Source organism: Triticum dicoccoides, chromosome 6B, assembly GCF_002162155.2.
Source record: "Triticum dicoccoides isolate Atlit2015 ecotype Zavitan chromosome 6B, WEW_v2.0, whole genome shotgun sequence".
Classification (NCBI taxonomy): domain Eukaryota; kingdom Viridiplantae; phylum Streptophyta; class Magnoliopsida; order Poales; family Poaceae; genus Triticum; species Triticum dicoccoides.
Genome location: NC_041391.1, coordinates 144,008,964 through 144,017,023, shown reverse-complemented (window position 1 = coordinate 144,017,023; position 8,060 = coordinate 144,008,964). Strand labels below are relative to the sequence as shown.

Genomic DNA, 8,060 nt, shown 5'->3' with positions numbered 1-8,060 from the left:
TAATAGTAGTTGGCAGATATGATTTCATCATATCATTCGGTAGGATATCCCTGGCTGTTAGGCTGGAAGGTAACACGAGGCAAAGTTTTACCCTAGTTCGGATCGGACCCTTGCAGTTGAAGAAAAAGCCTACTCCTGGTACTGTATATTAGTGATAGGGGTGTGTACAAAGTACACGTGAATACCAGGCATTGTGCGTGTGTGTATACTATCAACGAACTAGCCCCCAAGCTTGTATAACATACTAAGGGCCTAGGGTTACAAATCATATATAGTCGGCTTATCACCAGTGGGGATAGAGTCCTCCGCGACTCTGGTAGCTTCGTGTTGTACGCCGAGTCCTCCACATGGGTCTCCGTATAACACGTCTCGGTCCAACCTATATGTGGCGCAGGATGGAACCGACCCATAAGTCTTCATGTTGACCCACCACAACTAGAAATGATGTGCCCACCACATCACACACGCAATCGGCCACTAAGAAAATAAGCATATACAATAGTACAACGGTATCTAGCTCACGATACGTCTCCATATTTTGTTGATGACACAGACGGACTTTGCATTTGATGCGTGCTCCATATTTTGTTGACAACACTTACGATCATTGTATTTGAAGCGAAAGCACGATATGGTCACTGGACTTCAGAATAAGCTCATCATGGTCACCACATACATTTTGTCGTGCTAACCAACATATGGTTGGATGGTTAGAGGACAATGGTTTCTCGAGCCCACCAAGGTTAAAGTCCTAGTGCTCGCATTTATCTTGTGTTAATTTTAGTATTTTCCGGCGATGTACGTTCAGTGGGAGGAGACGTTCCACTCGACTACGAGGCACCTATGGTGACTTCGTAAAATCTCAAGATCATATATGCGGGCCCACTCTCTCGAAGGTGCTCATAGGGGTAGGGTTCGCGTGTGTGCGCTTATAGCGGTGAGTGCTTACGCGTATATATGAGCCCTTGCGTCTGTACCATGTTAAACAAATTTAGATACATTAAAACTGAACACTAATCGAGCCCTCTCAGGCCATCAACGTTTTGACAGCATTTCTAGCCGTTGGATGCAACTTCAATCCCGCTGAGAGCGCTACACGGGCTGGTCAGATGCTCCCTAAACAAAATTGGCGGCCATCCAATCCCCCTCCTCTCGCGCGCGGGCTGCTCCTGGGCTTAATATGTACGGGCCGCTATTCCCGAAACAAAATCAAAGCCCTCTCGTTTCTTTACGACGACCTCGACCTCGACCTCTCGCCTCTCTCGTAGTCTCCTTTGATTCCCACTCCGGATCTCTCCTCTCTCGCCCACGACCTTTCCGCCGCCATCGCTATCCTTCCCTTTGGCTCGCAGATTCTCGTGCCTCAGTCCTCGGCCGCCCTCTCCTTTTCCCGTCTTCTCTCATGACGGAGACGAGCTCCACCTCAGGCCGGTTGCGGCACCACACCACGGGAGCCAGTACCTGATTTTTCCTACATAGCATCTGGAGTCCTTGGGAGTGCTGCTGCCAGATCCAACCTCGCCCGAGCACCCGGTCAGAGGTACGCCGCTGGACACGTTCCTTCATCTGCACCAAGTTTATTCTACATCTAACTTGTTTAGGCCCTGCTTGGATTCGGTGTAAGTTTATACGCCCGGATTTAATTTACAGGTGTAAATAACCAGCTGCAGTGTATTTTCCGTCTGGAATAGAAACGAGGGATGGAGGTCTGTATCGATTACGGAGGTATTTGGGAGGCAACCGACAATCCAAGCGGGGCCTTATATGTGGATGGCAACAGAAGATGATCAATAACTTTCAAGAAATCTGAACCTGAAGTTGTCAAAGTTGAGTGCAATCTTATTTTCGTTTTCTTTTGTAGTTTAGGACTAAAAATGACTAGGAGGCAACTGAATGTGCTTACATTTTCAGAGCAGCCGTTGTCAGGTCTTATCATCTTATCATGGAGTCAATCGACAGTGAGCACTTGTGCGTGGGAAACCTTCAAGTTCTGTTGAGTTCATGTGATTTCTTACCCAACTCATCCCTGCAGAAACGCCCTGGACTAATTGCATAACTATTTTTGTTTTAGAGGTGGCATCAGACAAGAGGTTGTTCGTCTTATCATAAAGTGCCACAAGAATTACAACCCAACAGAAACTGAATTTGTTTCCCATTTACCCAAATTGAAATGATACTGCAGCAGCTTCTCCGAGGTATACAAATAATTTCCTCTCGCATAAACCTTGCTTAATCTATTTAATCTCAGGTTGTCAACGTGTTCAGCCATTCTATCTTAACTTCTATACGTTTCTAACCCTTGGATGTACTCCCTCCATCCCATGATATAAGTCTTTTTAGAAATTCCAATATGGACTACATACGGAGTAAAATGAATGAATGTATGCTCTAACATACATCTATATACCTTCGCATCCAATCCTTATTGAAATATCTAAAAAGACTTATATTTAGAAATGGAGGGAGTACTTCCAATCCTGTGTGGGCTTTGGTGCTAAACACCGAGTGCTATACAAGCTGGGCCGATGCTCACATAACAAAATCCGCAGTCTGTTATTTAGGCGTATGGGACAACTGTTCCATGTATGCCTCGCTGGCCTGGCGATTCTATGCCTTTTCCATTCGATACAGGCGAGAGGGTCACCGCATGAGCATCGATTAGTTGCAGGAAATCAAGGAGGTAAATAACCGATGTTAAAAGATTTTAACGGCAACTGATCGACGTGTGCCACTTGCCGGCGACGGATAATTGCAGGCACATCCATTGGTGCTCTTTATTTACTCCACACGCGTCCATATAGTCTCATCTGACCTATTGTTCCTTCTCATGCAGAGCTCTCGGATCGACAGGTGAAGGTACAAGATGGTGTCCATTCAACAAGGGGTGGTAGTTCGATCCATGGCGCCACTGCACATTCAGCTCTATCTCCATCCGTCTTGGCTGGCGATCATCCCTTCTTCCTAGCCGCCAGCCTCCGTGATAATTTTAGATTGTTGGATTGTGAAGCGAGATTCTAGCCATCAGCGGAGAGGTGATTTATTTGGGATAAAAGGATCTCCCAGTCTTTCAAGTAAGCTATCTTATTTTGTTTGAGATGTGATCTCCCTATCATTCAAATAAGCTATCTTATTTTTGTCCTTCTATGTTTTGCCTATCTATCTTATTTCTTCACGTTACAGTACTAACGCCTAATTGCGCCTAATTTCGCCTAATCACGCCTAAGCTAGAAAAGCGCAAGTAGGTGCCCAAACGCATAATTAGCGCCTAGCGCTTTTTTGAACTTTGCCCTTGCTATGTAATCTGCATTCTCTGGATACTCCTACTTGATTACGACATGAGCATAACTTAGGTTTGGCTTGGCACTTGTGAAACATTTTCTACATATCTTTGACTTTCTCAAGTGTAAGAAATAATGTTTGATGCTACTTCTAGAGTTTGCACCTTTCGGAAATCGATCTCGACTGAACAAAATCTCAGTCCACGTAAAATTAGCAAAACTTTACTTCTATGTGGAAATTAGTATAATGATCATTGAACTGAGGTATATGCATACATCTTATAATGAAATGTACGCTTAGAATTAAGATTCGGCAATTGTGGACTTGCCATGAAGTAGTGTACTACGCGAAACCATAGTTTTCCATCCAGCTGCTTGGCTTTTGTTCATCCTTACAATGATGTTTGTTCCCGTTTCCTGCAAAATCATGTTTCAGATTACTGTCAATCTGCCATTCCTCCAATCAGTGAAGGCCAGCTGCTGCTCCTGATCATGGCTTAACTTTCATACGTGTTTTGAACTATATTCATACTCCATGTGCTTTGGAGTATATTCATAGTTCAGTAGCGAGTATAAATCAACTCGATGTGCAGATGGACATATACAATTATAAAAGAAAATGGACCTTCCAGCTCAGTATTTTTCTCTTTTGTGTTATTACTTGCTACTGGTTGGAGTATCTTGTATTTCGTAAGGAAAGGGAAAACTTCTATGACGTAACTTGTTTTAGTCCATTTTATATCTATAGTTTTATGCTTGCTTTCATTTCCATTTATTTACAAGCTTACTGATTATTGTATCGTTGAAAAGTATGGGCAAGGCAACATGGTCCATCATGGTGGAAGCCTTGCCATTCTCTCCACGACATACTGATGTTATGCAAGTTTCCAATTTGAGAAACACCTTATTCTATTTTTTAATTGGAGGTAATGGAAGAAATTATGCCATATATGCAATATTTAATTGTATGACCTTGATGTATGAAGTGCGAACTTGCTTACAATCTGAGTGTTGTCCATCCAACCGTAGGGTGACAGTCAACAAAATTTTGGGGTCTTGACTTACAAAGACTGTTTCTTCTGTATATATCCTTGTTCTATTGATACACATAATATTGGCTGATCAAAATAATTGTCAAGTATGAATGGTATTGTTGTCTGCAGAGCAGTGGTGCTATGCTGTTACGACTCTGCACTCCTTTACTATCAACGACTAGAATTTGCCCTTCTGTTAATCTCTAATACATATATCATCTTTACAAACTTATCCCGCATGTTTTGGGCCTCTATACTTACAAATGTTCCAATCATTCTACTGGAAAAATATATGGGCGCGGCAACGCGCGCCATCATGGTCTAGTACAATGAATGATCAGTCATCATACATGTCCTAGTGAGTTAAAATATTACCCCAGGACAGCAAAGAATGATTGTACTGAAGTGCAGCGTACAAGTAGCAGAATTACCTAGGTTGTTCCAGCATCGTCTTGATCACCACCACTGCTGCCTATGTGACACCCTAATTAAGTGTCATGACTAAAATGGAAAACAGAAAAAGACACACATACGGGAACCTGAAAAATGACACCTACTGTCGACAGAAGAAAACGACGCCTACTGGAACCTGAAGCTGACGCCGCTACTCGATAAAGAAACTGAAACCTAAAGAACTTGGGGACAAATACTACACTGCTAAACTTAAACCAGAAACTGAATACTTGAGTACAAATATTAAATCCTAAACTTAGTTACAAATACTACACTTGGGTCCTTGATGCCAGTGTATAGCTACGATGAACTTCGAGCGATCAGTTTTCGGAAAAAAAGAGAGACTGGAGACGGCAAAAAAGAAGAGTGAAGAAACACTAGAATGAACCGAAGAGACTGATAATAATATCATATGAATGAATGAAAAACTGAAGTACTGAACAATGATGCATGCTCTCTGAAAATTAACTGTTGAGTCAACTATCTGAACATTGACTGATACTAATGAACATGCTGCAGAACTTAGACTAACAGAAGATTGACATCGATCCGAACAATTACTAAAACTGAACTAAAACTGAAAAGAGAATACACACTGATCAACTAAATGAAACATAATGAAATGAGAGCTAAAGGTTTCAGAAGCTGCATTTCAGAGTGACTGAAAAAATGAACAAAAGAAAGCTAAAAGACTGAAAATAAAGAAAAGACCCAACACTTAACAACAATGAAAAAGTACACTGAAAAAGAAGTACACTGATAACTGGAAAAATAATGTCTGAAGACTGATATATAACTAAAATCCCAGGGCTGAATGACTAAAGAATGACCTAAGCTTGAAGAATGAGAGCACTGAACATTTACAAAACTGATGGATTATCATTCACTAAACTGATAAATGAGTGAATCAACTACAGACTAAAATAAGTGAGTCAGCTACAAGACTTATGTTGGAATACTGATCAACTAAATAAAACAAGACTATTGGAGACTACAAGTAAACTATTGGAGACTGATGACTGATACTAAAAACAAGCTAACTGAGTGACACCTGCGGGGAGCTCTGTGACCTGCTACACGGGCGGATAGGTGCCTGCAAAAAATGCCTAGAGCGTTCCTGATGAACTAATCTATCACTAACACTCGTGGACAAAACAACCAGCTAACTGAGCGACACCTGCGACGAGCTCTATGACCGGCGAGCTGGGGTACACGGAGACTGAGGACAAACCAACGCAGAGATTCGTGTAGATCCGACGGACAGAAAAACAGACTGAGCCGAATTTAAAAACGGACGTATGAAAAATACTAAAACTGTTTAAAAATGGCTTTTTTACTTGGCTAGATCATTTGAACATGCCAAGTCAAGTGATGATGGCTTTACTCAGTTTGAATATTCATATAGTTAGTAGATTAATCCAAGAATTTCTTTTGTGCTGCCTCTCTTTCCAGTTTCCCCATTCGTGCCTTATTGCTTTTATGTAGCTAGGCATAAATCGGAAACAACAAAGAAAAAGGGGCGCCTCTCACCTGAAACCGCCCCAACTTCCACTCAAGCGGACCAAATATGGCAGCCGAACGTGCGAAAACAAGATAAGTGTGCACTGGCCCACCTCACGAGGCGCCGCCTCAACCTCTGTATGCAATCAAACATCAATAGTATTGATTATGCGGTAAAGTAATAAGATAATTGTGATATCGGTCGCCAATGGCAACAATACCGCGCTTAGCTTCGGGACTTTGATTTCTCGTAAAAAAATGTCCATCATCATCATAGCCACTCCTCCAACACGTAGATAGACACTTGTTTTTTTCCTGAGTACTAGATAGACACTTATTTGACAAGTTGATACAGATCCATACTCTAGCCCCGGACGCGTAGTAGAATAGTTTATCATCCTGAAGATATGTGTTCTTCTAATTAAAAGCATTAAACAATTCCTCACAAAATAAAGCATTAAACAGTAGCCGGAAACAAGCGTGAGACTTTTCCTAAAAAAGGAACAAGCACAAGACCGAAGATGGTTGCCTTTTAAGCGGCTAGAGAGATAGATAGAGATAGATACGTACACACGGCGAGCTATTGCATCGTCATTGCCCGTTGGTCGCACGTAGTTTGCCGGAGCTGGGCCAAAAAACCCTCTCTCTGCTCGGTCAGGACAAGCCAGAGGAGGAGAAACTGGAGCGCGGAGGCGCCGCTCCGGGGCCACACAGCCATAGCCCCTCGGATCCGGCTTGCCTGCTCCCTTCCCATGCTCTCATCCGTGCTCCCACTTCATCCTACGGCTGTCATTTTCTCTTTTTCTTTTCTAATCTAATCATCTCCCTCCCTGATTTTCAGAGGGTGGGGTCGGGCCTTATTTTCTTCCAATCAAATCAAGCCACGTACGCGGGAGCATGGATGGGAGCACGGGAAGGGAGCAGGCAAGTCTCGTCCTAGCCCCTCATGCCCGTGACTCTGCGTACGTCCCAGGCCACGGGCTCTGGACGCTGTCTGGCTGTAGCGCGAGTGTTACCACTCCGGGCTTGGCTCCGCCGCGAGCCACGCCATGTGTCCGCCCTGGCATGACATGTGTCGTACTAGGTTGCGTCCACCTCCCTCTTATACTCCTCGAAAGCACAAGGGGGCCCCGGAGAGGAACAGATTATTTGTGTTGTGAGAGTGTGTTTCCTTTCTTCCTCGTCGTGCGAGGCAATGTTGAGCAGAGGGGAACAACACAACACCGTACCGGACATCAATGGCATCCACCTCCATCCTCGGCTGCGCAATCTGAAGGAAATATGCCCTAGAGGCAATAATAAAGTTATTATTTATTTCCTCATATCATGATAAATATTTATTATTCATGCTAGAATTGTATTACCCGGAAACATGATACATGTGTGAATACATAGACAAACATAATGTCACTAGTATGCCTCTACTTGACTAGCTCATTAATCAAAGATGGTTATGTTTCCTAACCATAGACATGTATTGTCATTTGATTAACGGGATCACATCATTAGGAGAATGATGTGATTGACTTGACCCATTCCGTTAGCCTAGCACTTGATCATTTAGTATGTTGCTATTGCTTTCTTCATGACTTATACATGTTCCTATGACTATGAGATTATGCAACTTCCGTTTACCGGAGGAACACTTTGTGTGCTACCAAACGTCACAACGTAACTGGGTGATTATAAAGGAGCTCTACAGGTGTCTCCAAAGGTACATGTTGGGTTGGCGTATATCGAGATTAGGATTTGTCACTTCAATTGTCAGAGAGGTATCTCTGGGCCCTCTAGGTAA

At 43.0% G+C, this 8,060-nt stretch overlaps 1 long non-coding RNA gene across 3 annotated transcripts; it reads left to right on the top strand.

Moving 5' to 3' along the window:
• Positions 1–1,353: 1,353 nt before the first annotated feature.
• On the top strand, positions 1,354–4,301 carry LOC119325844. 3 transcript variants are annotated; one of them, XR_005157722.1, is made up of 5 exons: positions 1,354–1,540; positions 1,625–1,826; positions 1,912–1,968; positions 2,072–2,195; positions 2,834–4,301. It is a non-coding gene; the product is annotated as an uncharacterized LOC119325844 (long non-coding RNA). The 3 variants fall into 3 exon arrangements; XR_005157721.1 differs by having other exon boundaries at positions 1,625–1,968; positions 2,834–3,071; positions 3,715–4,301; XR_005157720.1 differs by having other exon boundaries at positions 1,625–1,968.
• The last annotated feature ends 3,759 nt before the right edge of the window (positions 4,302–8,060 follow it).